This window comes from Thermobia domestica, unplaced genomic scaffold, assembly GCF_964235325.1.
Source record: "Thermobia domestica unplaced genomic scaffold, izTheDome1.hap1.1 HAP1_SCAFFOLD_367, whole genome shotgun sequence".
Classification (NCBI taxonomy): domain Eukaryota; kingdom Metazoa; phylum Arthropoda; class Insecta; order Zygentoma; family Lepismatidae; genus Thermobia; species Thermobia domestica.
Genome location: NW_027656080.1, coordinates 50,001 through 67,500, shown reverse-complemented (window position 1 = coordinate 67,500; position 17,500 = coordinate 50,001).

The following is a 17,500-nucleotide window of genomic DNA, read 5'->3' as shown; positions in this document are numbered from 1 at the left end:
ACTGGGAATAAAGACTCAGAGGCCCAATTACCTTGTTCGCCAGCCAGCCTTGCGCCGGCCCAGGCTAGAGACTTTCTCCAACAATCCCTGTTGAGCCCGAAGGATCCTAAGACCACTCGTGTGTACAAAACTCAGAGGCCCAATTACCTTGTTCGCCAGCCAGCCTTGCGCCGGCCCAGGCTAGAGAATTGCATGGACACGAGAAACTCTCAGGACTCTTCTTTGTGGCTCCTCCCGGAATTAAGGAAACTCCGAAATGCAAAACTCAGAGGCCCAATTACCTTGTTCGCCAGCCAGCCTTGCGCCGGCCCAGGCTAGAGAATTGCACGGATTATTCCTGTTCACCCTAAACGCATCTGAGACACCTCGTGTGTATGAAACCCAGAGGCCCAATTACCTTGTTCGCCAGCCAGCCTTGCGCCGGCCCAGGCTAGGGAATCACATTGACACGAGAAAGATCTCGTCAGCGGTTTGTAGCGTGCAGAAACTGCTCCCGTTTGAACTGACAATCCCGACAGAGCAATATTAAAGACTTCTGGTCCATTGAAATAAAGCCTACTTTTGCGAGCCTTGCTCCCGTTAGGACTGGCCGTATGGCTGTGCACAAAAGCATATTAGACTCCTGCCTCAATGGAATTAGTCTACTCCTGTCCTTAAACGGATGACAGTTCTTCAAGCATAGCATGCTACCTTCCGCAACTTACAGGCGCGGAAATGCTGTGGAAACGAGGAGACAAGTCCTCACAAAGGTTTCATGGCCGGTCACCCGACACAGCAAATTTTAAAGACTCCTTCTCCACCGGAATAAGCCTACTCTTGTGGGGCCTGGCTCCCGTTAGAACTGGCCGTAAGGTTGCCCACAAAAGCACATTTAGACTCCTGCTCCAGTGAAATAAGTCTACTCGTGTCCTACGGATGACTATGGCTTCCGTTCAAATATAGCCGTTCACCCGACACAGCAAATTTTAAAGACTCCTTCTCCACCGGAATAAGCCTACTCTTGTGGGGCCTGGCTCCCGTTAGAACTGGCCGTAAGGTTGCCCACAAAAGCACATTTAGACTCCTGCTCCAGTGAAATAAGTCTACTCGTGTCCTACGGATGACTGTGGCTTCCGTTCAAATATAGCCGTTCACCCGACACAGCAAATTTTAAAGACTCCTTCTCCACCGGAATAAGCCTACTCTTGTGGGGCCTGGCTCCCGTTAGAACTGGCCGTAAGGTTGCCCACAAAAGCACATTTAGACTCCTGCTCCAGTGAAATAAGTCTACTCGTGTCCTACGGATGACTATGGCTTCCGTTCAAATATAGCCGTTCACCCGACACAGCAAATTTTAAAGACTCCTTCTCCACCGGAATAAGCCTACTCTTGTGGGGCCTGGCTCCCGTTAGAACTGGCCGTAAGGTTGCCCACAAAAGCACATTTAGACTCCTGCTCCAGTGAAATAAGTCTACTCGTGTCCTACGGATGACTGTGGCTTCCGTTCAAATATAGCCGTTCACCCGACACAGCAAATTTTAAAGACTCCTTCTCCACCGGAATAAGCCTACTCTTGTGGGGCCTGGCTCCCGTTAGAACTGGCCGTAAGGTTGCCCACAAAAGCACATTTAGACTCCTGCTCCAGTGAAATAAGTCTACTCGTGTCCTACGGATGACTGTGGCTTCCGTTCAAATATAGCCGTTCACCCGACACAGCAAATTTTAAAGACTCCTTCTCCACCGGAATAAGCCTACTCTTGTGGGGCCTGGCTCCCGTTAGAACTGGCCGTAAGGTTGCCCACAAAAGCACATTTAGACTCCTGCTCCAGTGAAATAAGTCTACTCGTGTCCTACGGATGACTGTGGCTTCCGTTCACCCGACAGAGCAAATATTAAAAGACTTCTCATCCACCAGAATAAGCCTACTCTCGTGGGGCCTCGCACACGTTAGAACTGGCCGTATGGCTACCCACAAAAGCACATTTAGGCTCCTGCTCCAGTGATATAAGTCTTACTCGTGTCCTCTGGGTGTGACAGTAGCTTCCGTTCAAGTATTCTTCGCATTCAGCAACCGCACAAAGCGGCATCGGCCAGAAGTCAATTGCCCGAAGGCGTGATCGACAGGCTAGGCCTCGGGTTAAGAAGGATTGTCTCCTTCCCGTAAACGACAGGTACTTCCGTATGAGAGCCTACCTCACACATTCCCCATCGCCACGTGCCCTCTTAGAAACAGCCGTCCGACCAAGGTTTCTGACATTCTTTGTCAAAATACGAGGAAGTCTTTGGACAACATTAGGCGTGCTGGCAAACCCGCACTGCATGCCCTTTCATAGGTCCGCCCATGGACGCACATTTCTATGAAGCATTCCTCCCAGGCAGCAACAGGGTTTGCAACCTCCTCTACACCTTGACCGGCTAGGACGCCCGTGAATAGCATCCCAGGGTTCTTGCCTGCGGCTGATAAAATTCCTTTTGAGCCTACACTACCATCCGCCGATATTAGTCCGCCTTCAAAATTAACCAACATCAACAGCGATAGTGCGTTTAGACTCCCATAAAGAAACCAACCAGCCTGTGGCTTCCCTTCCCAATTTAGCCATTTCCGCCTCCTGCGAAGACTAGCTTTCTGTCTGTGGCCAGAAGTCAAGATTTCTCGACAGACTAGGCCGCGGAGAGAAAAAAGTAAGCCTCATTTAGAAAGCAATACCATTAGCGGTCTCTCCAACCTCCGTGAACAATTTAAAGGGAATGTTTATATAGAAGGCTTGTTCACTACCCTACCTCCTATAGTGTAGAGATTCCTCTCGATACTACACCTGTCTTGAAATTGCCGGCGTTGCGCAGCCTCGTTTTGACCATGACGGCGAATGCAGCCACGGTTGCCGTATACATCCCACGCAAGGGTGGGAAAACGTGATTTGACATCCAGTATATATATAAACCGTTACAGAATACGACACTCAAAACTTAACAACTTTTACACTCTCCTAACTTCTGGGAACAAATTGAAAGTATAAGCCAGCCTAACCTAACCTAAGTATATAGCAGGATTGCCCACTACCATACCTCCTATAGTGATGAGATTCCTCTCGATCGGACACCAGTCACGAAAATCACGGAATCTCAAAAATGACGGCAAACGAAGCCACAGTTGCCGCCATACTCAAAGGTTATGCTGGGTAAAAAGTTCTCTACGAAAAGGGCTGCTTTTCGCGCTCGGGTTACAAAATTAATGTAAAGAACAATCCAAAAACATGAATTAGGTCAAACTCATGTTAATTACAACCTCATAGAACAATTTCAAGCCAGGACTTAACAAAGTGTAAACGGGGCTGCTTCTGTACCCTAATCCCTATAATGTAGCGATTCCTCTCGATTGCACACCAGTCACGAAAAATCACAGAATGTCAAAAATGACGGCAAACGAAGCCACGGTTGCCGTCATATTCTAACGTTATGCTGGGTGAAAAGTCGCCAACAACAATGTTCACAGTTCCCGTCAGATTGCCCACTGTTCCCGAAATGTGGTTCATACATGCTGTCAACATGTTCAGGAAACCCCTCAGAGCGTTCAAAGTTGCACACACAATGCTTAATAGTTCCACTCAAATAGCTCACAGTTGCCGTCAGAATCCTCACAGTAGACGTCAAATTGCTCACACTTGCCGTCAGAGTGCTCATAGTTGCCGACTTTTCATTCATAGTCCCCGACATAAAAGTTTATAGTTCCCGACTAATGGCTCACAGTTGCCGTCAGAATCGTCACAAAAGGCGTCACAATGCTCACACTTGCCGTCAAAGCGCTCATAGTTGCCGACTATGTGTTCATAATTGCGGACATAGGCCTCACAGTTGCCGTCAAAACGCTCATAGTTGCCGAATTTTCGTTGATAATTCCGGACAATGGGCTCATAGTTAATCACATACTGGTTCGTGCTCATCTTCAAAATAAACACAGTTGCCTTCAGACTGTTCACACGTAATTTCAAAATGCTCACACTCGCTTACACGATGCTCATAGTTGCCGACTTTTAATTCATAATGCTGATAATGTAAGTTAAAGGGTTCATGGTTGCTCTCAAAAGTTTCACAGTTGCGGTCAGATTTTTCACAAAAGCCGTCATAATGCTCACATTAAAAAAAAAGTGCTCATAGTTGCCGACCAAGGCCTCACAGTTGCCGTCAAAACGCTCATAGTTGCCGACTTTTCGTTCATAATTGCCGACCAAGGCCTCACAATTGCCGTCGAAACGTTCATAGTTGCCGACTATTCGTTCATAATTGCCGACCAATGCCTCACAGTTGCCGTCAAAACGCTCATAGTTGCCGACTTTTCGTTCATAATTGCGTACAAAGGGCTCATAGTTGCCTACTTAATGGTTCCAGCTCATCTTCAAAATACTCATAATTGCCTTCAGAATGTTCACACGTAGTTTCAAAATGCTCACATTCGCTTCCACGATGCTCATAGTTGCCGACTTTTCATTCATAATATCTAACATACTCCTGATAGTGTAAGTTAAATGGTTCATGGTTGCTATCAAAAGGCTCACAGTTGCCGTCACATTATTTGCACAAGCCGTCAGAATGCTCACATTAAGAAAAAAAGTGCTCATAGTTGGCGACCATTCGTTCATAATTGCCGACCAAGGCCTCACAGTTGCCGACTATTCGTTCATAATTGCCGACTAAGGCCTCACAGTTGCCGTCAAAACGCTCATAGTTGCCGACTACTCGCTCATAATTGCCGACCAATGCCTCACAGTTGCCGTCAAAACGCTCATAGTTGCCGACTTTTCATTCATAGTCCCCGACATAAAAGTTTATAGTTCCCGACTAATGGCTCACAGTTGCCGTCAGAATCGTCACAAAAGGCGTCACAATGCTCACACTTGCCGTCAAAGCGCTCATAGTTGCCGACTATTTGTTCATAATTGCGGACATAGGCCTCACAGTTGCCGTCAAAACGCTCATAGTTGCCGACTTTTCGTTGATAATTGCGGACAATGGGCTCATAGTTAATCACATACTCGTTCGTGCTCATCTTCAAAATAATCACAGTTGCCTTCAGAATGTTCACACGTACTTTCAAAATGCTCACACTCGCTTACACGATGCTCATAGTTGCCGACTTTTAATTCATAATACTGATAATGTAAGTTAAATGGTTCATGGTTGCTGTCAAAAGTCTCACAGTTGCGGTCAGATTTTTCACACAAGCCGTCATAATGCTCAAATTTTAAAAAAAGAGTGCTCATAGTTGCCGACCAAGGCCTCACAGTTGCCGTCAAAACGCTCATAGTTGCCGATTTTTCGTTCATAATTGCCGACGAAGGCCTCACAGTTGCCGTCAAAACGTTCATAGTTGCCGACTTTTCCTTCATAATTTCGTACAAAGGGCTCATAGTTGCCTAATTAATGGTTCCAGCTCATCTTCAAAATACTCATAGTTGCCTTCAGAATGTTCACACGTAGTTTCAAAATGCTCACATTCGCTTCCACGATGCTCATAGTTGCCGACTTTTCATTCATAATATCTAACATACTGCTGATAGTGTAAGTTAAATGGATCATGGTTGCTATCAAAAGGCTCACAGTTCCCGTCACATTATTTGCACAAGCCGTCAGAATGCTCACATTAAGAAAAAAAGTGCTCATAGTTGCCGACCATTCGTTCATAATTGCCGACCAAGGCCTCACAGTTGCCATCAAAACGCTCATAGTTGGCGACTTTTCGTTCATAATTGCCGACCAAGGCCTCACAGTTGCCGTCAAAACGCTCATAGTTGCCGACCATTCGTTCATAATTGCCGACCAAGGCCTCACAGTTGCCGTCAAAACGCTCATAGTTGCCGACTATTCGTTCATAATTGCCGACCAAAGCCTCACAGTTGCCGTCAAAACGCTCATAGTTGCCGACTTTTCGTTCATAATTGCCGACGAAAGCCTCACAGTTGCCGTCAAAACGTTCATAGTTGCCGACTATTCGTTCATAATTGCCGACCAAGGCCTCACAGTTGCCGTCAAAACGTTCATAGTTGCCGACTTTTCCTTCATAATTGCGTACAAAGGGCTCACAGTTGCCTACTTAATGGTTCCAGCTCATCTTCAAAATACTCATAGTTGCCTTCAGAATGTTCACACGTAGTTTCAAAATGCTCACATTCGCTTCCACGATGCTCATAGTTGCCGACTTTTCATTCATAATATCTAACATACTGCTGATAGTGTAAGTTAAATGGATCATGGTTGCTATCAAAAGGCTCACAGTTCCCGTCACATTATTTGCACAAGCCGTCAGAATGCTCACATTAAGAAAAAAAGTGCTCATAGTTGCCGACCATTCGTTCATAATTGCCGACCAAGGCCTCACAGTTGCCGTCAAAACGCTCATAGTTGCCGACTTTTTGTTCATAATTGCGTACAAAGGGCTCATAGTTGCCTACATAATGGTTCGTGCTCATCTTCAAAATACTCACAGTTGCCTTCAGAATGTTCAAACGTAATTTCAAAATGCGCACACTCGCTTCCATGATGCTCATAGTTGCTGACTTTTCATTCATAATATCTAACATATTGCTGATAGTGTAAGTTAAATGGTTGATGGTTGCTGTCAAAAGTCTCATAGTTGCGGTCAGATTCTTGACACAAGCCGTCAGAATGCTCACATTCAAAAAAAAAAAGTGCTCATAGTTGCCGACTATTTGCTCATAATTGCCGACCAACTCCTCACAGTTGCCGTCAAAACGCTCATAGTTGCCGACTTTTCGTTCATAATTGCGTACAAAGGGCTCATAGTTGCCTACATAATGTTTCGTGCTTATCTTCAAAATACTCACAGTTGCCTTCAGAATGTTCACTCGTACTTTCAAAAAGCTCACACTCGCTCCCACGATGGTCATAGTTGCCGACTTTTTATTCATAATGCTGATAGTGTAAGTTACATGGTTGATGGTTGCTGTCAAAAGTCTCATAGTTGCGGTCAGATTCTTGACACAAGCCGTCAGAATGCTCACATTCAAAAAAAAAAAAAAAAAAAAAGGGCTCATAGTTGCCGACTATTTGCTCATAATTGCCGACCAACTTCTCACTGTTGCCGTCAAAACGCTCATAGTTGCCGACTTTTCGTTCATAATTGCGTACAAAGGGCTCATAGTTGCCTACTTAATGGTCCCAGCTCATCTTCAAAATACTCATAGTTGCCTTCAGAATGTTCACACGTAGTTTCAAAATGCTCACATTCGCTTCCACGATGCTCATAGTTGCCGACTTTTCATTCATAATATCTAACATACTGCTGATAGTGTAAGTTAAATGGATCATGGTTGCTATCAAAAGGCTCACAGTTCCCGTCACATTATTTGCATAAGCCGTCAGAATGCTCACATTAAGAAAAAAAGTGCTCATAGTTGCCGACCATTCGTTCATAATTGCCGACCAAGGCCTCACAGTTGCCATCAAAACGCTCATAGTTGGCGACTTTTCGTTCATAATTGCCGACCAAGGCCTCACAGTTGCCGTCAAAACGCTCATAGTTGCCGACCATTCGTTCATAATTGCCGACCAAGGCCTCACAGTTGCCGTCAAAACGCTCATAGTTGCCGACTATTCGTTCATAATTGCCGACCAAAGCCTCACAGTTGCCGTCAAAACGCTCATAGTTGCCGACTTTTCGTTCATAATTGCCGACCAAGGCCTCACAGTTGCCGTCAAAACGTTCATAGTTGCCGACTTTTCCTTCATAATTGCGTACAAAGGGCTCATAGTTGCCTACTTAATGGTTCCAGCTCATTTTCAAAATACTCATAGTTGCCTTCAGAATGTTCACACGTAGTTTCAAAATGCTCACATTCGCTTCCACGATGCTCATAGTTGCCGACTTTTCATTCATAATATCTAACATACTGCTGATTGTGTAACTTAAGTGGTTCATGGTTGGTGTCAGAAGCCTCACAATTTCTGTCACAATGCTCACGCAAAACGTAAGAATTCTCACATTAAAAAAAAAGTGCTCATAGTTGCCGACTATTCGTTCATAATTGCCGACCAAGGCCTCACAGTTGCCGTCAAAACGCTCATAGTTGCCGACTTTTCGTTCATAATTGCGGACAAAGGGCTCATAGTTGCCCACATACTGATTCGTGCTCATCCTAAAAATACTCACAGTTGCCTTCAGAATGTTCACACGTAGTTTCAAAATGCTCACACTCTCTTACACAATGCTCTTAGTTGCCGACTTTTCATTCATAATGCTGATAGTGTAAGTTAAATGGTTCACAGTTGCTGTGAAAAGTCTCATAGTTGCGGTCAGATTCTTGACACAAGCCGTCAGAATGCTCACATTCAAAAAAAAAAGTGCTCATAGTTGCCGACTATTTGCTCATAATTGCCGACCAACTCCTCACAGTTGCCGTCAAAACGCTCATAGTTGCCGACTTTTCGTTCATAATTGCGTACAAAGGGCTCATAGTTGCCTACATAATGTTTCGTGCTTATCTTCAAAATACTCACAGTTGCCTTCAGAATGTTCACACGTACTTTCAAAAAGCTCACACTCGCTCCCACGATGGTCATAGTTGCCGACTTTTTATTCATAATGCTGATAGTGTAAGTTACATGGTTGATGGTTGCTGTCAAAAGTCTCATAGTTGCGGTCAGATTCTTGACACAAGCCGTCAGAATGCTCACATTCAAAAAAAAAAAAAGTGCTCATAGTTGCCGACTATTTGCTCATAATTGCCGACCAACTCCTCACAGTTGCCGTCAAAACGCTCATAGTTGCCGACATTTCGTTCATAATTGCGGACAAAGGGCTCATAGTTGCCCACATACTGATTCGTGCTCATCCTAAAAATACTCACAGTTGCCTTCAGAATGTTCACACGTAGTTTCAAAATGCTCACACTCTCTTACACAATGCTCTTAGTTGCCGACTTTTCATTCATAATGCTGATAGTGTAAGTTAAATGGTTCACAGTTGCTGTGAAAAGTCTCACAGTTGCGGCCAGATTCTTCAGACAAGCCGTGATAATCCTCACATTAGAAAAAAAAAATGTGCTCATAGTTGCCGACCATTCGTTCATAATTGCCGACCAAGGCCTCACAGTTGCTGTCAAAACGCTCATAGTTGCCGACTACATGTTTATAATTGCCGACCAACGCCTCACAGTTGCCGTCAAAACGCTCATAGTTGCCGACTTTTTGTTCATAATTGCGGACAAAGGGCTCATAGTTTCCTACATAATGTTTCATGCTCATCCTCAGAATACACACAGCTGCCTTCAGAATGTTCACGCGTACTTTAAAAATGCTCACACTCGCTTCCACGATGCTCATAGTTGCCGACTTTTCATTCATAATATCTAACATACTGCTGATAGTGTAACTTAAATGGTTCACGGTTGGTGTCAAAAGCCTCACAGTTTCTGTCACAATGCTCACGCAAAACGTGAGAATTCTCACATTAAAAAAAAAGTGCTCATAGTTGCCGACTATTCGTTCATAATTGCCGACCAAGGCCTCACAGTTGCCGTCAAAACGTTCATAGTTGCCGACTTTTCGTTCATAATTGCGGACAAAGGGCTCATATTTGCCTACATATTCGTTCGTGCCCATCTTCAAAATACTTACAGTTGCCTTCAGAATCTTCACACGTACTTTCAAAATGCTCACACTCGTTTCCACGATGCTCATAGTTGCCGACTTTTCATTCATAATATCTAACATACTGCTGATAGTGTAAGTTAAATGGTTCATGGTTGTTGTCGAAAGCCTCACAGTTTCCGTCAGATTCCTCACGCAAGCCGTCAGAATGTTCACATTAAAAAAAAAAAAGTGCTCATAGTTGCCGACCATTCGTTCATAATTGCCGACCAAGGCCTCACAGTTGCATTCAAAACGCTCATAGTTGCCTAGTTTTCGTTCATAATTGCGGATATGGGGCTCACAATTGAAAACATAATTCTTCATGCTTATCTTGAAAATACTCGCAGTTTGCTCCAGAAAGTTCACACGTGCTTTCAAGGTGCTCACACTGGCTTTCACGCTGCTCATAGTTGCCGACTTTTCGTTCATAGTTGCCGACTTTTTGTTGATAATTGCAGTTATGGGGCTCACAATTGAAAACATAATTCTTCATGCTTATCTTGAAAATACTCGCAGTTTGCTTCAGAATGTTCACACGTGCTTTCAAAGTGCTCACACTAGTTCTCATGATGCTCATAGTTGCCGACTTTTTGTTCATAATTGCCGGCCAAGGCCTCACAGTTGCCGTGAACACGCTCATAGTTGCCGACTTTTCGTTCATAATTTTGGACATGGGCTCACACTTGCCGTCAGATGGTTCACGCTACAGCGGTACTTGGGCAATGAGTATTTCTTTATATGTACTAACATAGGTTAATTTCGAAGAAGAAGTTAGTTAAAAATATAGAATTATCAAATATACAAAAAAAAAAGATATTCATATGTCATAAAATAATAAGGTTTTCAATATCTAGTTGGCAGGCAATCAGATAAATAATACATATATATATATATATATATATATATATAAATGGAGAGAAACCACGTAATGGAAACATTGTTATTTTGATGTGGCTCGTATGTATTATAAGAAAATAAGGAACCAAGGCTACAGCGAATTGTATTTTATCGTTGTAACACTAGCCGTCAAACTGCTCACACTTGCCGTCAAAATTCTTTTACATGTCCTCAAAATTTATAAAATTACTAAATGTGGTAAGAAAAAAAAAAAGCAACGAAGGCTTTACGTATACGACGCCTTTCACACCCGCAAATTATGAGGCACTTCCTGTAGAGTTATAATGGCCATATTTGACGAAACTGTAGCCTTTCGGGAGTAAGTCACAGGAAAATTTCCTAAAGTGAATATTTCGAATGTTTAGTTGGTCTAAAGGGGCGATGAAGATATTTCCCATGTTATTTAAATGGACGGTTTTGCGGACCTATAATCTGAAATTTTAGGTACTTTTAATAAAACTTTGAAATTCCGTATACTTGTACGTTTTCCTAAGTCTTACCTAGTTGGATATATATTTCCAAGTTTAGCGTGGTTTTATGCGGAACTCAAAAAATTTCCCATGTTATTTCTATGAAACACCTTTGACATCCCAAAATTATTGGGCACTTCCTGTAGGGCTACAATAACTAATTTCGACATGATTGTAGATTGTCGGGACTAACCAACAGGAAAATTGTCAAAAGTGAATATTTTTAACTTTTAAGAGGTCTAAAGAGGAAATGAAGAAATTCCCCATGTTATTTAAATGGGCCTTTATTTAGACTTGTAATCTCAAAGTTTAGTTACTTGTAATTGGAACACAAACGAGAAATTCGGTATTCTTGTACGTTTTCATTAGCGTTACCTAAGTAAATCAGTACAAAGTAAAAATTTTCAACTTTAGAGTGGTTTTATGGGGAATTGAAAAGTCTTTCTCATGTCATTTATATGGGACGTCTTCTGCACGCCAAAATGTTCGGTTAATTGTGGTAGGATTGCAATGATGAAATTTAGCATAATTGTAGGCTTTCCAGACTAAGCTACAGCAAAATTGCCAAAAGTGAATATTTTTAATGTTTAAGGGGTCTAAAGGAGGATGAAGAAATCCCCACGCTATTTAAATAGGCGTTTTCTTGGGATCCAAAATCTTATCTTTTAATTAGTTGAAATAGTAAAGTAAACTTGAAATTCCCTAGAATTGTGAGAATAAGAGGTGCAAGGGCGAAATACCTTCAAAAGGAGGGGCTTTGTGGGCGAAGCCACAAGCTAACCAAACTAAACTTTTGTTTGTCTTTTACCGAAGGTTTGAAAAGTTTTCGACTAAGAGAGGTGTAGCTGTGCACGAAGATGTGTTGACATTGTGCGGAAAAGTGGAAAGAAGAAAAATAGTGATAAGCGAAAAAAAATAATAATAATAACATAAATTTTATTTAATCATATACTTTACTCTTTCAATGGGTGAACAATAATAGAGCATGAAAGTAAATTAGAGTAAATTTATATTTCGCTCACACTTGAGGTCATTTTTATTCGAAACTAAGCTTTTGCACTACTATAAGGAAACTATTCAAAACTGAGAAGTGCAATTTCTACAACAAGTGTACCTGGATATTATGCGTTCGAGTACGTGTAAGGAATTATTGTATCTGCACTTTTCTACAAGAAAAGATACTCTAAATTGTTGTAGAAATTTGAAAATTTGACGGCAAACAGAGCCCACGCTTAACGTGAACACCGCCCGTGAGAGTACATAATTTGATATCTTTTTTTTTTCTTTTCTTTCATTTTTTCTTTCTTTCCATTTTCTTTCTTTTTCTTTTCTTTTTTCTTCTTCTCAACAGAAAGAAAACTAGTGAAACTAGAGAAGAGAAATCTCTACCGAGAATGTACGAAAACATTTTTTTTTTTTTTTTTATCGAAGTAGGTGGAAGGAATCATCGGATCAAAATGCTCAAAGTTGCCATGAGGATCCTCACACAAGCCGTCAAAATGCTCATAGTTGCCCACAATTCGTTCATAATTGCGGACATAGAGCTCACAGTTACCATGAGAAGGTTCACACTAGCCGTCAAAATCCTCACACTTGCCGTCAAAACGATCATAGTTGCCGACTTTTCGTTCATATTTGCGGATATAGGGCTCATAGTTGAAAACATAATTTTTCATGCTTATCTTCAAAATACTCGCAGTTGGCTTCACAATGTTCACACGTGCTTCCAAAGTGCTCACACTCGCTTTCATGATGCTCATAGTTGCCGACTTTTTGTTCATAATTGCCGACCCAAGGCTCACAGTTGCCATCAAAACGCTCATAGTTGTCGACTTTTCGTTCATAATTGCGGATATAGAGCTCACAATTGAATACATAATTTTTCATGTTTATCTTGAAAATACTAGCAGTTGGCTTCAGAATGTTCACACGTACTTTCAGGGTGCTCACACTTGCCGTCAAAACGCTCATAGTTGCCGACTTTTCGTTCATAATTGCGGACATTGGGGTCAAAGTTGCCGACATTGTAGTTTATGTTTACCTTCCAAATACTCTCCGTTGCCTTGACAATTTTCACACTAACCCTGAAATTGCTAACACTCGCTCTCACAAGGCTCATAGTTGTCGACCTTTCATTCATAATATGAAATATACAGTTGATAGTGTAAGTTAAATGTTTCATGGTTGCTGTCAAAAGGCTCACAGTTGCCGTCAGATTCCTCACTCAAGCCGTCAGCATGCTCACATTTACCGATAAAGTGCTCATAGTTGCCGACTATTTGTTCATAATTGCCGACCTATGGCTCACAGTTGCCGTCAAAACGCTCATAGTTGCCGACTTTTCGTTCATATTTGCGAATATAGGGCTCACAATTGAAAACATAATTTTTCATGCTTATCTTCAAAATACTCACAGTTGACTTCAGAATGTTCACAGGTGCTTCCAAAGTGCTCACACTCGCTTTCATGATGCTCATAGTTGCCGACTTTTCGTTCATATTTGCGAATATAGGGCTCACAATTGAAAACATAATTTTTCATGTTTATCTTCAAAATACTCGCATTTGGCTTCAGAATGTTCACAGGTGCTTCCAAAGTGCTCACACTCGCTTTCACGATGCTCATAGTTGCCGACTTTTGTTCATAATTGCCGACCCAGGGCTCACAGTTGCCGTCAAAACGCTCATAGTTGCCGACTTTTCGTTCATATTTGCGAATATAGGGCTCACAATTGAAAACATAATTTTTCATGCTTATCTTCAAAATACTCACAGTTGACTTCAGAATGTTCACAGGTGCTTCCAAAGTGCTCACACTCGCTTTCATGATGCTCATAGTTGCCGACTTTTGTTCATAATTGCCGACCCAGGGCTCACAGTTGCCGTCAAAACGCTCATAGTTGCCGACTTTTCGTTCATAATTGCGGACTTAAGTCTCATAGGTGGCAACATAATGGTTCATGGTTGCCGTCAATATGCCCAAAGTTGAACACGTATCTCCCATGGAAAACTTTAACCGCTTATCGCCATGAGAGCTCAAAATCCAGCCTAAAGTTGAAATTGAACGCTGTCAGCGGAATCAAAACCTGGAGGTTTTTTTTTTTTTTTTTTTTTTTTTTTTTTTTTTTTTTTACAAAGGAGCGTTCAATGGAATTCCGTAATATGAAATAAACTGAATATTCGTGTGAACGAGCATGAAAATTAGGACCTCTTTTATGCGTGTACTTAAGGGATGAGCTAAGTGACTGATGACAGATATGTTGGAATGTGAATGTCGATGAACCGAATAACATATCGTTGTTAATTCACAGGTACAATTGAGACATGATATATCTTTTCAAACGTAGGCATTTTGTAAGCAGCACCGCAAATTTTGTCCGCGAAGACAGGCTTTGCTGTCCGCCAAGATGTGCGGACATTGTGAGGGAAAATGAAAAGAAGAAAAATAGTGATAAAAAGAAAAACAACATAAATTTTATTTCACCATATAGTTTACTCTTTCAATGGGCGACCTATAATAGAGTAAGAAAGTAAATAAGAAGAATTTTACATTTTGCTCACACTTGTGGTCATTTTTATTCCAAATTAAGTTTTTGTACTATTGCAAGAAAACTATTCGTACCCGATTAATTTAATTTCTGCAAGACGTGAACCTACATACTTTACAGGGAAGTTCATAAAAAGAATTGTTGTATCGCCATATATATATAAAACTTTAAAATGTTACAGAAGGTTGAACATTTGACGGCAAACAGAGGCCACACTGACCGTCGAAAACTGCGAACGCAGCCGGCAGGTGTAGAGGAGAACACAAAATCATGTTCTTTCTCAATTGTAAAGAGACCGTAGAAGCTAGAATAGTGAAAGTTCTACACAAGACGTACTTAAACACAGTACATGCGACAACGTACAAACAGTTTGTATATACAAATTACTAACAGAGAAAATTCAGTTTCTCTTTTACCGGAGGGTTAAAATTTTGTCGGCGAAGACAGGTTTCGATTGCCGCAAAGATGTGTGGATACTGTGGTGGAAGGTGAGACGAGGAAAAATATTGATAAAAAGGAAAACAATATAAAATTTATTTAACTATATACTATTCTGCGTCAATGGGTGAACTATAAGAGAGTGAGAATGTAAATTGGAATACCATTACATTTCGCTCACCCTTGTGGTCAAGCTTGTTTGAAATTACGTTTCTACACTATTTTTGGGAAATTATTCAAACCAGAATAGTGCAATTTGCACAGAAAGTGTATGAAAATACTGTGCACGGGAATTGATATAAAGAATTGTAGTAACTCCAATTTTATGAAGGAAAATATACTTCAAATTGGTGCAGAAGGTTGAAAATATTACTGCAAGCACAGACCACACTGGCCGTCAAGGGCTTTGAACGCTACCTGCAAGGATAGATGAGAAATTGAAATCATTTTCTTCCCACTACGAATAGAAAAACCAATAAAACTAGAATAGTAATATTTCTAAACGGAATATATGCAAACACAGTATATCGCAGTAGGTTATTAGGAATTTTTATATTCACATTTACAAAAATGATAAAAATAATAATAATAATAATAATAATAATAATAATAATAAATAATTAAAAAAGTTATTACAGTTCAAAATGTAGCGGAGGGTTGAAAATTTTCCGGCTAAAACGAGGTTTATTGGAAATGAAGATGTGTGGGCATGCACCGTAAAAATAAGACAATCGTTAGAGCAGTGTGTGTGTGTGTGGGGGGGGGGATAAACATAGAAATAATGAAAAGAAATCACTAATATCCATTCCAGCTTCAATTAATGAACAATGATGTAGGGAGAGAGCAAACAACAACACTGTTGTTTATTCCTTCACATTCGGAATGACGGTCATCCCAGATTCTGTTTTTCCACTATCTTGACGAAAGATAGATTAGTGACATTACCAGCCTACCTGTACCTAAACACTGTGCATTGAAATATGTATAATATTAGTACTCTCATATTTGCGCAGATAAGGCTCATAGTTGCCGTCAACATGCTCACAGTTGCCGTCAAAATGCTCACACGTGCCGTCAAAATGCTCACACTTGCCGTCACAATTTATAAGGTTTAAAAAATGCGGTAAGAAGTAAAGCAACATAAATGTCACTTAACCAGATACTATTCTGTGCTAATGGGTGAGCAATAACAGAGTAAGAAAGTAAATTGGAAAACTTTTACATTTCGCTCACACTTGTGGTCATGTTTTTTTTTTTTTTTTTTTTTTTTTTGTAAATTACGTTCTCCCACTATTTTAACGAAACTATTCAAACCAGAATAGTGCAATTTCTACATGAGGTGTACCTTGATCCCAGCATAATTGTGGGACGTAAATCTTGAAGATTTCATTTAATTTCATTTTTAATAATAATACTAATAATAGTAATAAATATGTGCAAGAAAGTTGAAATTTGGCTTAATACGGGAGGCGAACGACCCAGGCTGTTTGCCGGAATAAAACTTGGATCCCTAACGCCAGAAGCGCATATATTAACGGCTTAGCCACGAGGTGGCTGATACAGAAATAATGCAAATTCCAATATTTTTACTTTTTGCTAATGTTTGAAATTGTTGTTATTGCAAATCACGTTTTTAACAAAACTGTTCTAACTACAAAAGTGAAATTTCAACCCAAACCATGGCAAAGCACTGAAAAGTAAGGAAAAGCATGGCAAAGTAAAGAAATATGTAAAGAATATATATTTAACCGCAGTGACACGGAATATATATAAAAATTCATCCATGGTTTTTCTCACAAACCCAACTCCCCCCCCCCCCCGAAAGAAAAGATAGGTTTATTGCATCTCTTTGCTCCGGTGCATAATCGTGGCAGATAGGTTAAAATTTCAAGGGACTTCGTGCACACTATAGCAACAGCAAAGTATATGGGAAGGAACGGCAGAAATCCGATAAAACGCGGTGTTGGCGTGTGCCACCTCGGTAGTGAAAGAATAATTTCTTTCTGTGAACACGAATTTTTCTCAACGAGATTAAATAAATAAATAATTTAATAAAAATTAAATACTTCTAAGGGAAGAACACAGCAAATGAATGACGAGGTAGGTAAAAATTCAAAATGGAAATACAGGGCTGTGAAGTTCAAAAATAAATAAATAAATAAATAAATAAATAAACCATTATCATACTTAAAAATATGTGGTAAAAATTAAAAAGAAAATAAGACCTTTGTTGTACTCTCACGAGAAGATACACACATCGTCTGGAAATTTGAGTCGATAGAAAGCACACAACTGTGATCTAAAACAACCAAATTTAAAACGAAATCACCATATAAGTGTAACCTAATGAAGTTCAACAAAATAAAGCATACAGTAAATTGTGGCGGTGATGGAGGGCGCAGTTACCGTCATGTAAACAAGTCCGTCCACGCTTAAGTTTAACGGGAGCGAGAAGGTAAACCATGTCGGTGATGGATGGCTTAGTTGCCGTCATATAGAGAAACCCCTGTCTATCGTGAGACCC